Genomic DNA, 22,352 nt, shown 5'->3' with positions numbered 1-22,352 from the left:
TATGAAAAAATTAGAATAGGTGGTATTGGACATAGGTTGCCTTTATAACATTAGGCGTACAAGGTTAGGAATATAGGTGTTGTTACATTGAGATTTAAAACAATTTCTCAGTGGAGTTAGAGGCTGATGCAAAGTTAGCCTCTGACTCTTTGTTAGGACATTTAGAAGTGATATGCCCCGTTTGTTTACACTTGTTACATTTCATCTTGTTGGGATATTTGATCCAACAATTATTTGCCAAATGACCCACCTTTTTGCAATGGACACACCTTACTTTGCTCACTTGATGTGATAAAGCTTGTTCGATATTCAATGGAGTCGATGCATTTGAAGATTTAGCTCCTCCCTTTGGCCTCTTTTCTTCATCAAGACAAGAATGAATGACTCCTTCAAGGGTGGGATTAGGTATGTTCTTCAGGGTGGTGACTAAGGTGGGGTACACCTTCTTGACTGCTTTTAGCAAAACAGCCAGCAAAACAGCCACTGCATCATCTTCATCCATTCTCACATTCACTGATGTAAGTTGAGCCTAAGGCCCTTCAAGTGAGAGATAAAGGCTCCAATGCCGTCTTCCTCTTTGAGCTCGAAGCTAAAAAATTCAATTTTAAGTGAGATCCTGGAATTCTTACCATGAGCTCCATAGATCTTGTCAAGCTCATTCCATTTCTCCTTTGTAGTCGGAAGCTGGTCCACATGGTGAATAAGAGCCTCATCAAGATGAAGCATGATGATGGCTTGTGCCTTCTCATCATCTTCAATATCTTCAGCCTTAGTTCGATCAATAACCTTAGCGCCGGAGATGAATGGCCAAAAACCTTTGGACATCATCTTGTACTTATAACAAGAACTTGCCAAGTGTGGAAGCCCTCTCCTGAGAACTTCTTAATTTGGGTGTTTTTCTTTGACATTGGGTATTGAAGGGAGATTACAAGAGAGTAATGGGCTGATTTATGAAGAAGAAAACCAAAAAATTTGTGATGTTTTGGCTTAAGTAGAAAGAGAAAGGCTTATGAGAGTGCAACAACTCTTAATCAAGCCAAGGATGTTGCATAAAAAAGGAGATTAAGATGGTGAAGCTTATGGCTTAGCACTTAGGGTTTATGCCCAACCACTAATTCTGATGGAGAGAGCTTCATTAGTGTCAAGGAACACCTTCTTTGGTGATTAAGATCACCATTAGTGTTTAACAACACTATTAGTGCTTAAGAGCACATTTTTAGCATCAAATGACACTTGTATTGGTGATTAGATTCACCATTAGTGTTTAAGAACACACTTAGTGTTTAGAAACACTCTGAAATGGCTCCCCTTTGCTGGATTAGTAGCATCATTAGTGTTAATCAACATTATTAGTGTTTATGAACACTATTATCAAGCTCTTGAGCAAGCTTTCATGGAGAAAATCAGCAATAGTTGCCTGGTCTTTTGCCTCCCACAGTCGTTTCACGCAGCCATTGGGGCTGAAACTTCAGGTAGTAGGCCCTTAGGTGATGGACTTTAAAAGCCCCAAGCTCACATTGCCCACAGTCGCCTACACACGGTGAATGAGCTATACGACAACAGCGATGCAGAAAAATTGTGCCGGCCTGCTCAGGGTGCAATGGCACGGCAGAAAAAGTGTGCTGGCCTGCTCAGGGTGCAATGGCGCGGCAGAGAGAGGAGAAAACCAGCAATTGGCAATACAAAGATGAATGCCTGGGGGTCTTCTACAACTTCTTAGTTGGAATCAAGCCAAGATATGGCCTCCACAAGCAGCTGGAAGGCCTCCACTGGTTGGGGGTTCTTCTCCACAAAAAGTGAAATGTGGATAACCTAGTCTACACCAACCAAAATGTGACCTAATCTACCCGAGCTCTTGATACCATGTTAAGAAAACGTGGTGCTCATGCTAGATCAAGATATGTGGAGGAGAGAGACTCACAAAATACAAGAACACATCTTGTTTATTAAGTTGCTTATGAATACAACTTGGCCTTTGCTCACACACTAATGCCTTCTAGCTTCACCTTTAAATAGGTGAGCTAGTGGACCATAAGTCCATTCACACACACACACCCTTCTCTTATCCTTTTACATGACAGTCTTTTAATAAAAAACACACCACCGGGAACCTCCTACCAAAAGAGGGAGGGGATCTTGGAGGGAGAAGAGCTGATGTGCCACTTGTCTGATGCACTTACTGAATCTGCAGCTAGAACTCCTCCACTTGCCTCTATAGAAGAAAACGCAGCCTGGGGACTGGCCGATAGCAGTTGGAGAGCTTGTAGAGCAAAAACGTAGCTAAGAAAGAGAAACGCAGCCACTGTTTTGAAGGATCTACAGCCTGGAGAATCTAGGGAAGTAGAAAACGTAGAGGAATAGATTGTGTAGTAGCCAGAGCCTAGGCAAATGATACCATGAAAGAATGTGTATAAGAGGAAGCAATGAACATGAGAGAGAGAAAAAGATTGCAAGCAAGAATTGAGCTTTATTAGCTTGAGGTTACAGAGTACAAGAACTAGCAAACAGGGCAAGGAATGATATATAGAATGAATAAAGGGAGCACCTCTTATATACTTGTGCATGAAATAGTCGGCTATAGGAAAATAGGCCGACAACTCCACGACAGCATAAATAGAAGGATGAAATATTTTAACACTACCTCATGTCATACCTTAGTCACCTACCCTTCAATGGGAACCCAAGGCAACATCTACAGTCAAGATTAATCAAGACAAAGGGAAGTAAAAAGTCATGTGTAACATGGTCACCCCAAGCTACCACTGAGACAGACTTCATTACGGATATACCTTCAACATCAGCAATTCCTCCGCCTATCATTCAGAGGCTCGACAGGACCGCAAAACTCCCTTAGCCCCAGTTACTTCCTTGCCACCCACATTGGAATCTCTTCAGGAAGTGCTACCCCCTACTTTGCCATTACTTAATTGGCACAAACTTCTTTCTTTGGTGACTTGGGCATGCGGCCAGTACAAAACCCGTAATGGGATGCTGGCAGCATAGCCTCTGTGTACAAAACCTATGTAGGGTACAAAAAAAACCCATCAAAGTGCCACGGCCGTTCCTTTCTGTTATGGCTCACCCTAACCCTCCTTGAAACACATCCAAAAGAGATTACCTGGTGAACCGCAATTGTCGTGTGAGGATCTTTCCAATGGCCAAGCTCGTAACCCTTGAGGTCTCCAAGCTCTACAACTCCTTGAGAAGCGATTCCACCGTGCCTCTTGCACGAGCATTGTCACACCGCCATGTTGCACTAATCTTCACCAAGGTGTCCCATGCCTTCTTGGGTGACTTGGCATCCTGTATATGTCCAATCATGGTGTCCTGTATGCTAATAGAGAGCCAATACATGACTTTCCTTGCTCCTTGATTCCAATCCTTGTATTCTTTTACATCTGTAGTAGTTGGATTAATCTCCGGTATCTCTGGTGCCTCCTCATGTTCACCTTCAATGTAGTCTCAATAGCCTTTTCCCATTAGAAAATTTGTCAATATAAACCTCCAAGCATGGAAGTTGTTCTTGTCAAGCTTCTCAGAAACAATATGGTTAATTCCATCATTTGACATCTTGCGTGCAACAACACAAGCTCACCAAAAACATCACTCTTGTTTGTCCTGCACAAACTATTGTATTCTCTGCAACAGTACTATACTGCACCCAAGCTGTCCACAACGAGTGACCGTAATTTGCATCCATACACCCAATAGCACCTGTAAGACCTCTTTGCAGTACACACAGTGTCTGCACAACCAATCACCCTTCTTGTAGTACCCAAAATAGAGTCCTACAGTACCCAAAATAGAGTTTTGCAGAGAATTGAAACTTACCCGTAGTGCACGTGAACACTTACGAATTGAAAAACAAAGGTCCAAACACATGCCCAAAATGCATTTTCGACCTGAAAAATATTGTCCGAAGGATAGTATAATTGCCCTTAAGCTCCACTCCCACAAATAAATCTCCTCAATTAGAGTTCGTTTGCCGGTGCCTCCCAAAGAGCTCTCGAGACAAGGGTGTAGTAGCCAACACAAAGGGGGAAGAGTAGGTGAAGCTCTTACCCTCGTATCGCTTCCTATGCTTCTTACATTCTGCTCAACTTCTTGGTATGAGCCAGGCTCTAATACCACGAAAAGGTGTAGAGAGGAAGAGAGCTTGAGCTCTTGCAAGCACACACATACACTCACACAAACCCTAGAAGAGAACACACAAGGTGAGAGGCTAAAAATAGTTCTTCTTCTTCTTCACAACAAAAGGGTTCTACCAAAAGACAAGGGAATTACAACATAAGTACTAAAGTACTATGTACATGTGGTCCATAATGTGAATACGCTAAGTAAGTGAGCTGGCAAGATACGTATACCATAACTCAGTGTGGTGGACTAGTAGCTGGTGTAGTCCAGTTGTAGAATCACTGGTGTAAGATTCCTCCTCAGCCTGAATAATGAATAAGCTTTACTTCAATCCCCTGTAATCATTTCTTGTTTCTGAATACAAGAAAATATTATTTTTTCTTGTTTTTATCCAGAGAGATGAAAAATTCTAGAGAGAGGTAATTCAATATTGAGATATTTTTAGATATAAAAATTCTACAAATATCAAAAATATATTTTCCTAAAATAGAAAATCAAAATAAATTTTCCAAGAAGCATTAGGAATCAATTAAAAATGATTTAAAAGACCTTAGCCTAAGGGTCAAGATTTTCTGAAATTTTTGGATTATGGTCCAATTAAGGTTTCTATGGGCCAATAAGATTAATCCAAGTGTTGAGATGAGATAAATCCAATGAATAAAAGAAAATACCAAAAAATGAGTAAAAGCTCACATAAGATGAAGAGTTGACTGAGTACAAGGTTTATTAGTTAACTATGAGATATTACTAAAAAAATAAGATATTTTGGTATAATGATACATTTTTGACACCTTGGTAAAGGAGGGGGGGAGACTTCAAGGAGGCACCTATTTCACACATGTGAATGAGTTTTAAAATAAAAAATATTCAAATATTTTTCTCTCTCCTCTCTCCTAGATCAAACCAAATAAAAAAGGGAGCTAAACTGGTCCAAATCTTGTCCAAATTCAGTCACACTAAAGCTAGAAAATTCTAGAACTTAGTTGGACTCAGTTAGTGGCCTCCCTCACCTATAAATAGACCCTCATTCTTTTGTATTCTCATCTGTGAACTAGACCATGCCAGTATTACATTTGAATAAGCATATTTTCTATTATCCCCTAAAAATCCTCTACAATTTGGAGAGATTGGAGCTTCTCTCTCTCTTTAACCTTCCTTGGAGCTTTCCTCTTAACATACTAACCGATTGATTGGTTGGGGGCTTCTTCTAAGAATAGAGAAGCAAGCAAATCAAGAGGTAAGATGTGATTTTATCGTTTTTTCTCTAATATTCTAAATGTTTTCACTTCTCAACCCCTCTCAAGCTTGAGAAGTATTCAAATGAACGGTTTTTCATGCAAATGAAGCTCTCTAATGAATTCTAATGATTAATCATAAAAAGATTATCTTTATACTTAATTTAGGATATTTTTTAAAGTATATCTCTCTCCCCCCCAAAGAATGGTCATTCCTAAGACCAATTCTCTATTCAAATGATGCAATTCTTAATTCTAAAATCAAACTCTATGCTAGTTAAGCTAGAGGCTAAAGAAATGGCTTTTTAATGCTTTTATGTTACATAAATTATGATGAACTTATGATTTAGATCCACAAATTGGATTTAGATCTATTGATAGTTAATCTATCATAATTGTATTACTAAGTTTTATTCTTTTCAAAATTATTAAAAATTATTAGTAATAGTAGAGCGGAGCTATGGTAAAATTTTTAGAAATTAATACATAAGTCATTTTTATGCATAATGTGAAAAGAGGACTTTCTACCATGTTCTAGGATTAGTCATCCTATGATAAAAGAATAATTCTCATCATATCCATGGAAAATGAATTTTTAATATTTATGCATAAATAATTAATTAGAGAAAAAGAGAAATTTTTAGTAAATTTATTTTTATGACAAAAGAGAAATTTCCATGATAATGGAGATCCATGTATTTCAATGAAGAAAGAGAAAAATAGGTATATTAAAATAATAAATATTTTTATTTAAAATTAAAGAGAAATTTTAGATAAATTATTTTTATGCATGAATAAATTTAAATGATGAAAGAGGAATTTCCATTCAATCATTTAAATGGAAAAAGTGGAATTCCTGTCATATTTAAATTAATGGATATTTTTATTTAATTTTTAAGAGAAATTTTAGTTAAAATTATTTTATGCATGAATAAATTTTAATGATGAAAGAGGAATTCCCATCATAATTGGAATTCAATCATTTAAATGAAAAAAGAGAAATTCTTGGTATATTTGGAATAATGCATATTTCTATTTAATTTGAAGAGAAATTTTAGATAAATTCATTTTATGATAAAAGAGGAATTCCCATGATAATTGGAACCTAATCATTAAATAAGGAAAAGAGGAATTTTAAGATTATTTAAAAAAATGGATAATTTTATTTAATTAAAAGAAGAATTTTTATGATAGAGAAAGATTTGAATTAAATTTTTAATGACAAAAGAGGAATTTTCACCCGTAATTCCACCTAGGGAATTAAGGTTGAGAAATTAAATGGTAGAAAGAATATCTTTAGATATTTTATGTGGTTCATCACCAAATTGGTATTTACCCAATAGATTAAATGGAAGAAGAGTATTTTCATTAAAATCCCATATTCTCTAATAAAACCATTTCTTAATCTACTATGGAAAAGAAAGAACGAAATTCACAAAGTTGGAATTTCCTTAGAACAGTAGTTGTTTATCTAAGAAAATCCTTGTTAGAACTAAACCGAATGATTTTGATTAGACTACGAGAGGGACGGACAGTAAATCTACTTGTCCATCTCTCGATCTAAATCAAGCAAAAACTTTGTGTGACCGATTCTAGTTTCTAAATACAAAGAATAGACTACCGTTGAATTAAACTAGTTTTTCTTTGACCGAAATCACCAAGAATCTAGTTGGACAATCAGTCAAATGATGGGTAATTACCCTGATGAGAGATCAAGGATTCTCTTTATGAAATTGGGAATTAAGGAAAAAGGGGTTTTGTGGAACCAATCTCAAACTGGGAATTTTACTTGCATAGAACCTCTGTTTTTCATTTAAAGGACTATTTTACGCCAGAATGCTGGAGGAAGCATTTGGCATGTGTTTTACTAAGAGGAGGTTTGTGTTGCAACAGCTGGTGGGGAGTTGTCGAGGGACGTCGCTCGCGTCAAAGCCTGCTGAGCTCTTGACTAGCCTTGGTACGATTAAAATGGTGCACTTTCGGTACGATGGGCAAAGAAGTGGTCCCTGAGTGAAGTGCTAGGACATCTAAGTAGGATCCTAGAGGGTTCTGACCAGGTGATGCACAAGCTCGCGGTTGCTAGGAAACCCATGCGTGCGTCGAGGAAGATTCGGATGGACTAAGAAGAATGACTTTTGTGAATCAAATTTTGATATTGGATCTCGTTGGTTAGCCAGCTGGTCTTCAACAACGGATAGTCCAGAGGACACATTTTGTAATATAATGGACTCAGAATTTTGGAGGATGATGATCATTAATATTATGATTTTCATTGAAGGATTGTTTTAAAGATAGTTGAATCTGTTATAAATGGCAATTTCATATTGGAGGTGCGTATGTGGTATGCCTACTTTAAATTTTGCTTGAAAAAGCTGGCTACGGGGCCTGGGAATTCTTTTCCTCGGTACCCGGGCAAAACATAACCAAATCTTTATAAAGGAATCCCACCAATACAATGGTCGGGTGGTTGGCTACCCGTGTGCGGAGTTGGGGTTAGGCTGGATCGGGGGATTCCTGTGAAACAATTAAGATACGATTAGTTACGTTAGTTAGATTAAGTCCTAAGAAGACCCTTGTTCTGTGGGAGGGAATCAGCGGGGCTATGCCTTGTTATTAAAGGAGGAAAAAAGCAGTGATTCTATGGACCAAGTGCAAGTCTCTTCTTTGATCTGACCATGTGACTTCAGGTTTGGTTGGATCAATTTAACTAGTTAAGACTTTGATTCGTTAGATTAATTCCCCCGTTAGAAGATTTTCCCTATAGGAATCGCCTGTGCCTTCCGGGCGAGGGAAGTTTTTTCGGGCTCGGTTTCGGAGGAACCACCACAGCCTAATCTCTTGTTTGGACATCCACGGGCGAGGCCCCGAGTGTGGATCCCTGCCCCGCGTGAGAGGTTGAGGCTGCTTCTGCCACCAGCGCCCTCGGAGGGGGCACCACGGAGGAGGGGCGGGGGTCTCAAAAACTGGAGAAGATCTATCAGGTCAGCATCCTACCAAACATGCCAGTGATGTAAGTGGAAAAAACAGTCACCTAGGCATATCATAAGTGTCAGCTCATGTTGAGCTTGACATCTCAACATCCCCCCCTCATCGACCACTCCTCCTCTCACCCAACCTCCCCTCGTGCGCAGCCCCCACACTCCCCCTCTCACCCGATCCCACACTCCTCCTCTCACCCGTCACACCCCTCTTCTTCTCTCTCATGGGCAGCCCCCCCAGCCCTCTTCTTCTCTTAAGCATAGCAAAGGCCGTTGGTGAAGTGCTTGGTGGCTGTCGTCAAAGCAAAGAGAAAAGGTCGTCAAAGCAAAGAGAAAAGGCTGAGGGTGGCCATTAGAGAGCACAACTCGCAATTGTAGTAGAGCATAGCTAGAGTGCTGCTATTAAGCGTGTAATAGCACTGTAGGAGTGCAGCAGAACTAGATGGCCACATTTGTAGAAGAAGCCGTAGTCACTAGTCGCTAGCATCTATATCGAAGCTCCCCATGGTAGACATTGTCGTCAAACCATGCTCACGAAGAAGAAAACACATTAAAATTCTAAAAGAATCCCTAACCCTAAAGCCTTAGCCCCCCCATTAGCCATGCCCGCCCCTCCTCTTGTACTTTTGAAAAATTAAATAAACCTTTTCTCCCCTTTTTACCCCATTTTTCTTTGGAAAAAAAAACAAACTCCCCTCTCTTAAGTATTTTGAAACAATAGTTACCCCTTCCTCATCTCACTATTTTTGAGAAATTAAACACACCTTTGCATTTTGTGGCCCGAGGTGAGTCAACTGAATGTGTAAAAGAGCTTCTAGCATGGGGTGCAAAGAAACTCTCAAGGGCACACAACATGTGCAGCTCTTCTCAACCCTTCGACTGCAGAGCCCTTGGTATGGCCATTTCCGTGGAAGTTTATAAGCAGTCTTTGTATCTTTGTATGCCTGGACTTCGTGCCAAAAGTTTTTCCTGGACGAAAAAGCCAGTGATGTGATTATGGTTTAGTTGGTTTGTGCTTCTATTGGTGTAAGTGTAACCTTCGTGCCGGATGCTTTGCACAGGCAAAGTTGTAATATAGGTAGAGATGGCTTAATGCAGGCAATTGTAGTGGTAATATAGAGACAGAGATGCACACAGAGAGATAGATAAACCACCACAAGAGCATAACACTATATACCAAAATGCCAAAAAGAATAATATAAGAGAGACTGTGCTCCAACAAAGAATGCGCTACAAGAGAATGTCCTCTCTGAGAGAATGTGCTACAAGAGAATTTCCTCTCCGAGAGAATGTGGTACATGGCAGAGAGAGTGCTCCCCTTAACTCCTCCTTGGGTGTCGTCCTCCTCGAGGTCCCAACCCTCATCATGTTGTGTAGAGGGAAGATCTTCCATTGGGAAAAGGGAGATGGTGCTCAAAGAGGATCTCACCCTACCTTGGAAAAGGGAGAGGGGTGTTGCCTCCATGAGTACCCTCGAAGGTGGCCATGCATGTTGTAAGTTCCATTGGTGGTTAGAGGACCCGATGGGTTGGAGATGTCAAAGGGCACTAGCAGTGATGGCAATTGGAGATGTCGGAGGGCATCGATGGTGAGTGACGGCAGTCGAAAGTGTCGAAGGGCACTAGCGGGTGACGGTGGTTGGAGCGATCGGAGAGCACCAGTAGTGATGGTTGTTGGAGGGTCAAAGGTGTTGGTGGGAGGCTCTTGGTGGAGTGTGGAGGACCTGGATTCATGTCCACAAGTCACCCACTACTACTCAATTCACCGTCTTGGTGAATGCCATAGAAAAGACAGGTGGTTCTCTAGCAAGCTAGGAGACCCCGGGCAAAACATTCGGTAGTAGGCAGGATCCTAGGCATACCTCATACAATGATCTTTGCAGGCAAACCTTCTACAGAGATACACAAATAATAAAAATGATTCGACTTGGCTCCTGGGCAACTTCATCTAGCAAGCTAGCTATGGAAAAAATGATTGAACTGAGCTCCTGGGCAACTTCCTCCCCAGTAAGTAGTGAGGTGAGTGAGTGGTTAGTGGTGGGTGTGGTGTGAGTGAGAGATTAGTGGTGGGTGTGGTGTGAGTGAGTGAGAGGTTAGTGGTGGGTGTGGTGTGAGTGAGAGGCCTATAGGGATACTGCAGTGCTAGGGGGTGGTCAAATAACACAATAGATAGTGTAGAGCGTAGGTCTTGCATGTCTAGCCAGTGAGGTCAACTCATCCTTAGTGGGTATACTTCCTTGAGAGGATCCACACTCCCTTTCCCTTAACCCTAGTGTGTCGGTAGTCCGTGAATTCCCTAGCAAGGACTTGCAGAGCCATCCACATACACCTAGAGCACTGCCAAATGTCCTCAAAACAATCTTGGTTCTCCTTACATTAGGTGGATAGAGTGCCAAGCTCCTCATGGCATGTGGTTAGAGGTGTCAGAATAAGCATCCTATGCATCATTGGATAGCTTAGGTCTAGCCTAAGCAATCCACAAAAAGAAAAACACCAAAAATCATCATTGAGGGGGGATTGAAATCAGAGAAAAAATTGGGTGCAGTTCAGTCTCGGCTTGTTTCTCTGAGAAGTGAACAGCCATTCACTTCACAGAGAGGTACGACTATATGCTCTTAAGGCATGCCCTTTCACTCTCTATATAGTAGAATCTTTCCATATATGCCTCATCAATGTGAGTAATGTGCATTAAAGGGAGCATACAATGTATTAAAAAGGGTATAGAAGAAGTACAACTAAACTGTCAGGGGAATATTTGAAGGCAGCTATCCAAAGATACACCATTTTGGCACAATTAAGATACCTGCCAGTGTTTATAAGCATACATCCGTACCTTTACAGGTGTACGTCTATTCCTTGATAAAGTGAATGTGCATACTTCCCCAAGTGAACGCCTGTTTCCCCCATGGGAAAATCTTTATTGACACAGGTCACAGCCGTACCTTTCCTTAGGGAATGCTCATTCCTTCACCAAGGAATGCCCATTCATTTGGCTATCCAACTATACCTACAACAACGTACAACCATGCCTACATCAATGTACGATCGCAACTCTTGCTGAGCTGCACCCGTACCTTTGCAAAAGAACGTTTGTTCCTCTGTGAGCGAATGGCCATTCCTAAGCTTCCGGAGGCTGAAAATTTCTCTGTCTAAAGTGTGATTCGACACTATCACCACTCGACACATTCATGCACCTACGCTCATGGCAATTACTGTAAAACAATCCCTTGTTTTTAATGACACCAAACCATCCTACGCACAATCACTTGTGAGATCTGACCCTTCGATCAACTCAACATGGAGTCAAATGTTGTTAGTCCTCCTTAACAACACCAATGAAAGAGTAGAAAATCTAAGCACGGGATGCACTACCCCCGACCTAGAGATAGGAGGATTGGCTGCCCAGTGCATGGATATACCATCAACTCACGAGCAAGACCCAGGCTCCCGTGCATATTCACAACAGAGTCTTGCCTCGAGACTGAGAAACTTTATCCTGGGAAAAGCGTAATCAAAAGAGCCTCATCCTAGGGACACATGCATGGATCATTAGAGCTAGAGAGAACTGTCACACCACTGTTAGATCCTAGACTGGAGGTAGGGTAGGGACCAAGTAACCCAATCCAGACTGATCCAACAATCTAGGGAGCCATGCCAACTGTCCTGATGGTGGAAGATTCATAGCAAGACTATAGACCACCACCACAAGTGCCGGCTCACCAAGGTCTAGAGACCTCTTACTAGAGAGAAAGAGCCCACCTAGAACATTCTAGCCAACACACGACACAAATGTATAACCACTACCTGCCTTGCGGAGTGTATCCCGAATACCATGTGGATCCTTATGAAGCACACATCAGCCCACCACACCACTGAGGCGACATGGTCCACAGATGGGATACTATCCTCCAGGCATAGCTCCCCTAGTAATCATACCCCAACCTGCACAACCAGCCCCAGCCATGGCAAGAATGACATCAAAAATGTTGAGGATAGCCATGGAAATAGGGAGAGAGTAGCTTCAGGAATTGCACCACCAACACCTACATAGCAGGTGCAATGGCCAAGACCGGAGAGGAATAAACTAGCCCACATCTCCAAACTTATCACTAAGTTTGACGGGTTTGGATATCTCATTTGGAGATGTTCAACCAGATTTGTGAGGCATTTGGCCATGTGGAGAATCAGGTTAAGATGAGTGCCTTTGGCCTCACCCTTGATGAAAAAGCAACAATGGTTTTGATCACTGAAGATGGAAGACAAGGCTACTTGTGATGCCTTAAAAGAGGCTTTCAAAGTCGGATATTCGAGACAAGGAACTCGAGATGGAGTCCAACCAAACAGTTACATAATGTAAGACAGAAAGAGGGAGAATCCATCTGGGACCATATCAACCGGGTGGTGAGATATCTCCACTCTCGCTATAACGACGATAGAGACAAGTTTTCATATGAAATACTGATCGGTTGATTCCTAGAGGGACTCAAAGATGTAGCCTTGCATGACTCCCTATATGCTAACGAGATCTCAAACTATTACCACCAAAGGGCTGCTCAAGCAAGGGATATACCACATGCCTTGCCACCTAACCCTAGACAACTGCTGGCCTTGCCACCCCATCATAACATAATGTACCTTAACCTGGCCATGAAGTGGCCCCGCAAGGAATCCTTAGGGTACTAGAAGTTTTTCCACCCCCAATTCTTCCACCACAACCGCCATTACCTTGAGTGAACCCTGTTCACCAATTGACCCTGACCGAAATCTTTGAAGAAGGTGAGGAGGGAGAAGCAATCAACAGAACCATATTCAAACCCACTAAGCAAAGCAGCCCACCCCCATAAATCTTAAAAGTGAGTGCATGATGGAGGGTGAGCATATGTACCCCATGTACCTAGCAACACCAAGGGGGAAAGACTTGAACAACATGTCTAAATGACCACCTATGCAATGCTATCACTGTGCTGGACCTCATCAAATAGCTGAGTGTCTAGTCAAGAAAGGGATGGCTAGTACTCCTATAAGTGCTCTCACATTAACTCCCTTATGCACAAGTTATGGGATATACCATATGTACAAGGATTGCCCATTGAGAATGGGTACAATGGGGAAGGGAAATAAAGCTAAACCTAGTACCAGTATTAACTTGCTGAGTATACGAGATGGCTTCATCCACACAGTGCCTCTAAATTCAGTCACTCAAATGCAAAGTAGAAGGAGAGCCATAGCCCATTCTACTTGTGCCAAAGCATCTACTTTGCAAAAGAAAAAAACCTCAAGACATGCAAGGATCTTATCTTCCAAGGAGGTTCTTGAACAAGCACAAGCAACTAGGCACTCTCAAAAGAAAGAGGCCACAAAGATTGGCAAGGGAGATAGCTGTTGAAAATACAAGTGAATAGGGTGTGTGCGGGAACAAGCCCTTGGTTAGAGGCTGTAAAAGAGGATGAGTAAATGTGAAAGAACCTGTGAAAAGGTGAGAAGAATCTACTGGGAGAGAATAAAGGGTAGCATGAGAAGATTTAGGAAGTGTGGAGATATTCTAGGAAGTGTGGAGATATTCTGGGAGATATTCTAGGAAAAGTGAAGAGGTGGAGAGAATCAGGGAAAAGAGGTGGAGTGAATCATGGAGAAATCAGTGGGATTAGATGCTTGATGTAAACTCTATAAATTGAGGCATTGCCCTAATGAGAATTTGTTGGTTTTTGAGTATCCATGCCTACATTAATCTATTTGTTAATTACCCATTACGTCTTAATTATTTGCTAATCACTTTGTTAATGATATTGATTCTAGTGTTTGATCCACCATAGCTCATCACAATGCCCTAATTTCAACATGGTATCAGAGCCATGCTAATTTGTGAGCCCATTATCTTGCTAATTATTTTGCTAATTAGGATTAGTAGAAAATTATAATTTTCCCTCTTTTTTCAACTCACCTCTGTACCCCCAGCCAGTGGAGGAGCTCCCTCTCCTTGCACACATAAAATTAGGCCAAACCCTTCTAGCACATGATAGGTATCTCATAGCTCTTCAAGCTCATCCAAACAACGTAGCAAACTGCCGTCGGATGAAGGAGATCATTGTTTTAGCAGGCTACGTTTTTCAGTAGAAGATCTCAGATCTACACTCACTCAGGATGAATCACTCTAATTCCTCTTATCCCAAGGTGTTTTCAAGCATGCTCTACAAGCTGGTGAAGACAGAATTCAGTTTCATCAAGTCTACAGTGAGATCCAAGCTCTTCATCAAATCTGCAGGTGACTTTGGTAAAACAGAGATTAAGCTTTCAATATTTGGTCAAATCTTGTGTTTCTTGGCTTAATCCTCTACTAGACTCATTGCTATTGATGCCTTTGAAAGCATTTGAGATCATTTGAAGTCTAAGGCACTAGATCTGGACTCCCCGCATACTCTGTTTTTTGCACACAAAACAGTGGATTAATTTGCTAATCAGTGATTAATCAGTACTAATCACTATATTTTGGTGCAATTGAGGGTTAAAATTAACCATTAGCTATCTGATACAGATCCCTATAACTTCATATTACAATTCGGAGTTGGTTTGATACTCCAACCATCCCGTACAAATTGGTTACCCTTGATTTAATGTAATTTCTGGTAAAATTGTGCTGATAAAATTGTGATAATCATCATTTTGCATTTAACCCTTGGTTAATGCCTGTAAATCTCACTCAAATTCAAGATTATTCACAGCCAGAGTTGCATTTGGAATGTGCATGAGAATGAATGCTATACGCATTATGTATTGGGCACATTGCATCAGTGTAAAAATGGGAATAGACACTGCCCTTGTCCAGAATAAGGCAAGAGGTAAGACCTCCCGCATAAATTTGGGTTTGCATTGCATAATGACACAAGATAAACAAAAAAGGCCCAAAAGAACTGTCAACAAAATGTTTAAACATGTTGCTCACATGGAGCAAAAAGACCTGACGGACAAGCTCATGGCCCCAGCCATGAAAGAAGAAGAATATCTCTTTCCAAGAGGAAGATCCACACCAAGAAAATCTAAAGGAAGCATTGAAGGAAGACATGGACATGAGAAGAGAAGCTGCCCCAAGAAGACTGAAAGAAGAGAAAGACATGGACGCGTGGAGAGAAGCTGCCATGACAAGAAGACTGAAGACAAAAGAAGATATGAGGCTCCAAAGAGTGAGGAGCCATGTGAAAATCTCTGAGAGAGAGAGAGAGAGAGAGAGAGAGAGAGAGAGAGAGAGAGAGAGAGAGAGAGAGAGAGAGAGAGAGAGAGAGACCCCACAACCCAATGTAACCTGCCCCAACAAAGTAAAACCACCTCTGAGCCACCGATGATGTAGACCACATGGTAGATGTATGTGTGAGCACTTTAGTCAAGGTCGCGGGCACTTATAGTAGTAGCCTTAGACACATAGAGAGAGAGAGAGTGTCAAGGACTATGGAGTTTAGGGACTTGAGGCACTGGTCGCGGACTATCAAGTAAGAAAGAAACTTGATACAGGGTCCAGGTGTGCTAAGATAACTTGAGGGGAGGAGTAGGCACTAGTCGCGGACTATCAAGTAAGGGGAGGCAAACTTGGTATAGGGTCTAGGTGTACTAGGAGTATTCACTTGAGGGGAGGTGTTGAAAATACAAGTGAATAGGGTGTGTGCGGGAACAAGCCCTTGGCTAGAGGCTGTAAAAGAGGATGAGTAAATGTGAAAGAACCTGTGAAAAGGTGAGAAGAATCTACTGGGAGAGAATAAAGGGTAGCATGAGAAGATTTAGGAAGTGTGGAGATATTCTGGGAAGTGTGGAGATATTCTGGGAGAGATATTCTAGGAAAAGTGAGGAGGTGGAGAGAATCAGGAAAAAGAGGTGGAGTGAATCATGGAGAAATCAGTGGGATTAGATGCTTGATGTAAACTCTATAAATTGAGGCATTGCCCTAATGAGAATTTGTTGGTTTTTGAGTATCCATGCCTACATTAATCTATTTGTTAATTACCCACTAATTACGTCTTAATTATTTGCTAATCACTTTGTTAATGATGTTGATTCTAGTATTTGATCCACCATAGCTCATCACAATGCCCTAATTTCAACAATAGCCGTGTTGTTATAAAAAGTGGGTGCACGACAAGGGGACAATGCTCAATGTGCCATCGTCCTCATCTGACAAGGAAAAGATACTAATCTACTGGGAGAGAATAAAGGGTAGCATGAGATAATTTAGGAAGTGTGGAGTTATTCTGGGAGATATTCAGGGAAAAGAGAAGAGGTGGAGAGAATCAAGCAAGAGGTGGAGATATTCTGGGAGTGAATCATGGAGAAATCAATGGGATTTGATGCTTGATGTAAACTCTATAAATTGAGGCATAGCCCTAATGAGAATTTGCTGGTTTTTGAGTATCCATGCCTACATTAATCTATTTGCTAATTACCCACTAATTACGTCTTAATTATTTACTAATCACTTTGTTAATGATGTTGATTCTAGTGTTTGATCCACCATAGCTCATCACAATGCTCTAATTTCAACATGATGCCACTTGAAGTCTAAGCTTCTATCATTGAATTATAAAATGTAGTGATAGCCAAATTAAATTCTCTTGCATCATCCAATGTAAATAACATCTTTTAAAGAAGTGGTGCCAATTTATCGATGCAATCCACACATTTACCTTTGCTATTCGCATCCTTGCTCCATTACTCCGATCAAGAACAACCATATGCAACTTCTTCTATGCATCATACTTATCTGATTGTCACATTAACAATTTTCCACTTGCATTCTTTGGTGTAGAAAGAAATTTCCTTGCCTTTGCCCCTCCAAAACATGGTTTATATGGTAGATTCCCACTTTCACCTGACTTTTTTATCATCCTTCTTGATTTCCACTTATCCTCGATGTAATCTAATCTCTGATAAAACTTGTTCCACTTTCTTACATGTGGCTTGAGCATCAAAAGTAGGTTGCATCTTGTAAGCAAAACGCACATACTCATATACCAATTTCTTTATAATTCTCACCGTGGCATGCAAAGTGCAAAAAAATGGACCCTGTTCAAGCGTATGTCAAGAATAGGATCCCTCTTTAGATCCATTGGCACCATTATTCCTCCATGGCAAACAAGTTGGGGCACCATTGTTACCATTCTCTACAATCAAATGTTTCTTTCCATCCTTGCCTTTCTTTCTTGACTGCATATCATACAAGAAAGGGAATTAGGCATTAGGTGCATTAGATACACCAAACATGTAGTTCAAAGTTTTAAGATCCCCTACAAGATGCCATTCTATCGAGTACTCACCAAATTTATCAATCATTAAAACCTATGTGCTCTTTGATGTCTCATGACATCTGGCAGCTTTGTTAAATTAAAGAAAACCTTCAATATCTCATGGTGTTCTTTTGGTACCTCAAATTTAGCAAGCCACCATATTCATTTTTAGATTTTACAATGAACTAATCTAGATTATTCAAGCAAATATTAGAATTCAACGCTTTATTCATGAGAGTCAAGCTAACTTAATCTACCCTTAACAATTTCACTTTCATCTAGCGCTTAAGAACAAATTTTAGCACACCGCCACATTCTTTAACTGTTATATTATAGAACTTAACCATTGCAGATTATACCTTTCACACATCTAATACAAAGTTATTGTTTGCAGATTATACCTTTCACACATCTAATACAAAGTTATTGTTTGCATTCAGCTTGAATATTACCTCCTTTCAGCTTGATTTACACATATGTGAGTGCACAAATACATAGGCTCACCGATGAGCTCTGAGATCTTTCCATTTGATAATTTTTATGCTTGTGATACATGATAGGGTTTTGGGAGAGGCAAAACCCTTTTTCTCTTTAACATGAAACGGTCTTAAATCCTTTATCAAAATGCTTGTAGATCATAGTATATGATTACAAGCTTATCCCTACTTTATCACATATACCTTGAGCATCACTGGGTGTGAAAGCCTTACCTTTTTCAAACAATGTCTTGCTATATCCTTAGAGACTGATTTAAATTTTGAAGATTGGAATGCAAACTTTACCATGTATTTTATGAGATTGGAATGCAAACTTTACCATGTATTTTATGAGATTTCTTGCAATTGTGCTATCCACTTCATCATTTGGACTCTGAACATTTTTTTAATATTCTTGCATGCTATAACTCAACACTTCCATTGTCCATCTCTAATGACTAGCCTATCGATTGGTTTTATCTTATTTATATGCTCACGTGGCCCCAATGCAATCCTCTTCTCCAACATGGTTTAAATCTTCCTATTAATCTTCTCCAATATCCAATCTCTGCACATTATTGGACAATTGAACATTTTCTATTTGCACTGCATCGTGTAAACAATCACACTCTTTTTCTTTCTTAATTGATGTATTTGAAAGCTACACAACTCTTGCTTCCTTGTTCATTTAGTAGGTGTTGAGTAGATGTATAAATAATATGTGCTTGATTAGCAAGTCTTTTGGTGTATCCTAATAAACCAACATTACACTTACATACATATGGGAGTGGTTATAGAGTGAGCACAAACAAGGGAGCAAGGGGCGGGGTCCTATAATCTGTCTTTTCTGTGAGAGCTACAAATAGGGAGCACATGCTAGTTTTTTGTGGTACATTGCAAGCAAACGAGCAAGAGAGAGAGAGAGAGAGAGAGAGAGAGAGAGAGAGAGAGAGAGAGAGAGAGAGGGGGGGGAGGGATGAAGGGAGGGAGGGGGGAGGGGAGGGGAGGAATACATGAGAAGAGAATTATGATATACTTAAATGTGAACTTTAATGAAGCTTTAGAGAAACAATCTTCTTTACAAGTTAACAATAAATGAATTCTCATTTCTCTTTCTCTCAAAAAGTTCAAAACCCAAATCAATCACTAACGCATCATCCTAAAGACTGTCCAAAATAGACCAAGAAAATGGGAAGTATAATCTTCTTTCCAAGAAATTGAACTCCTAAAGGTAGGGAAAAAAAAGAGAGAGTAACCAAGTTGCTCTCTATGAGGACAACAGATGTAAATATAATGGACATAAAGGATGGGAATCCATTTAGGATCATAGGAGGAAAAAGGAACTCGGTGCACTGCAACACATAATGGTATCAAATCTACAAGGACAACATCCATACAAGTGAATTTTCTCGAGCTCAGTGGATAGGCAACTTTCCACAGCACGGTTGTTAGGGTAGGGTTTCCTTAACACAAAAGATCAAAATAGGAGAGCCCATGAGTTGGCTTAGCAAATATTGGTTAAAAATGTATATGCAATGAAGTTGCAAGAACCCTTGTATCAAGGAAGGGAGTCTTTACATGAAGAAGAGTATGTGTTGCTTGTTGGTTTTGCAAGAAAAGATTTAAATGCCTCAAACATACAAATAGTGACTAGAAGGGCCATGAGGTATGTGCTGATAGAAGAGAAACTTTATCACAAGGGATTGGATGGGATTCTGAGAAGGGTATTGCACCATGATAAAATCCAAGAGTGTTTTAGAACTTGTTATGAAGAAGGTTGTTGAGGACATTATGGGGTAGGCATCACAAAAAGTAAAATTTTAGGAGCTCAATTGGAGTGGCCAAGTATGAACAGAGATGTCACTCATTGGTGCAGAAGCTGTGTTAAATGTCAGGCTTTTTAAAAGAGAGTGTTGATGCTAGGACTAATGCATCATGTGATGCGTTATGGTGTTTTTGAGAATTGGGGCATGGATGTCATGGGACCTCTTTTAGGAACTAGGAAAAGGAATGATTATATCACCGTTGCACTTGATTATTCAACTAGATGGCAAGAGGCTAGAGCAACCAGTAGTGACAATGCAAAACAGGTTAGTAGGTTCTTATATGAAATGATTTGTTGTAGATTTGGAGTCCCTTTGGAATTGGTTACTGATCAGGGTAGAGAATGTAGGGCTGATGTAATCAAAGGTCTTGTAAGATTGTTAAACATTAAACATAGGTTCACTACCCCTTACCATCCCCAATGCAATGGACTGATTGAAAGCTTTAATGGAGTTCTAAAAAGATTATTGTTCAAGCTAGTGGAAGAGAATCCAAAGGATTGGGATCTATATTTGGACATAGCACTATGGGCATATAGGGTTTCAGAGAAAAATGTTATAGGGTTCACACCTTTTCATCTAGTTTATGGGGAAGACTATCCATGTTATGCTTCCTTCCATTAATTTTATATTGCAGCACAATATGGTACAAGAGGAGTAGGAGAGGAAAAGATGGAGCAATTTGCACACTCTTCTATTGGATACAGATGATGCAATCAAATGGTATGAGAAAACAAGTTAGAAAAGAATAGAAACATTCAATGAAAACCTGGGAAACAAGCATTTGACAAAGGGCATGTTGGTGCTAAGATATAATAGTACTTTGGATAGCACTTTTCAAACAAAGTTTAGAGTTAGATGGGAGGTACCATATGTAATACATGAATTTTTTTCAAATGGGATTTATCAGCTTAAGGATCTTAGTGGCAGGCTGCATCCAAGTAGGGTAAATGGTTTGAGGCTAAGGCCCTATCATGTCACAATTATGTAAGGTTCAAGAGAACTATGGAACACTTAAACATGTTCCACTTTGGGGTTGCGGGCAAATATGTGAGAGGCATTCTTGTTATGAATGCCATAGGGATCAGAACCCCAATAGGAGTACCTTGTGTTTGTGAGATCAAGAAGGGATGAGTTTCATTGATCCTAGAGTAATTATGATGAGTTTCATTGATCCTAGAGTAATTATGATGTAGGAGATTGTATAAGGTAGTAGTACCTTGTGTTTGTGAGATCAAGAAGGGATGAGTTTCATTGATCCTAGAGTGATTATGATGTAGGAGGTTGTAGAAGGTATGGTAATGCATGAGAGAGATGATGGAGATGACATAATGATGATGGTATGCATGAGGTTGTTGCATGGTTGCATGTTTCTCAGTCGTAGATCACATGGAAATCTATGTGGTAGGAGAATGTTGGTAGCCACCAACAAAAGGCTACTATCACCCAGAAAGAGAGAAGGTTCAATGTTTCCTTACTTAGCATGCATGTTTTCTGGCAATGGCAAGTTTGTTGAAGAAGGACCAAGAAGACGACAGCGAATGGGGGAATAGTTTTTTTAAAAAAAGGTGAAGCTATCATGCTGGAGTTCTTATAAAGGGTTGAAGAGATGGACAAAGGTCTGAGTAAGAAATAGTGAACAAGACAGGGATAGTACCTTCAATTTGGGCACATTGACTCGTAGTGCTAAGGAGCTAGTGGATCAAAAGATCACTGTATAAAGCTGAATTACAGCTTGGATTCATCCCCATCATTTAAGTGTTGTGAAGGAGAAGGTTTCAAAAGGTTTTTTTGAGTTTTTTGTTGAAGAGCTTCCTTTTGTGCTAGGATCCAGAGTCTCGAAGAGCTGAGACTGGCTATTTGTTCATCACTTTTCATTTTTTTATGAGGGTCAAGTTGTGGAAGAATCATATCTATATGAGACACAGTGATAGTTATATTAGTGGCTAAGTTCTTAAAGTCTAAAGCATCTTCTTTTGGTGGGATCAGATTTGGATTTGGTTTTGTGTTGTTGTGGCTCTCAAGAGTCTTTTTCTTCTGTGTGTGATCTGACTTGAGAGCATTGGGATATGTTTTGTTCTACAACCATTTCATTGGTTTTTTGATTCAATTTTGATTCAATGATAGAGTCATTTATTTGAAGTTGTTGTGTGAGATTTTTCTATTCAGTTGGTATTGTTGAGGGGAAAACCTCTATGAAGATTTGAATATAGCTGTGTTAAATCTAAGCCAGACAAGAGTCAAATTTCAATTCAGCAAAGGGTGCTAACACGTCCAAAAGGGTTCTAAACTAAGAGATTTGAGGGTTAAGAGCTATGGAGGAAGTTTGGAGGAATTAGAAGGAAAGGTTTTGACCGTGGGTCAGAATCTATCAGTTGGATCAGAATACAGTCAGATTACTATCAATTTGGGTCAGTCAGTGTCACAGCTAGGAGTTAGAG

The sequence above is a fragment of the Cibotium barometz genome, chromosome 33 (genome assembly GCF_041138505.1).
Source record: "Cibotium barometz isolate CiBa-2024 chromosome 33, ASM4113850v1, whole genome shotgun sequence".
Lineage (NCBI taxonomy): Eukaryota > Viridiplantae > Streptophyta > Polypodiopsida > Cyatheales > Cibotiaceae > Cibotium > Cibotium barometz.
The sequence above is the reverse complement of the archived record's forward strand: the minus strand, read 5'-3'. Positions refer to the sequence as shown.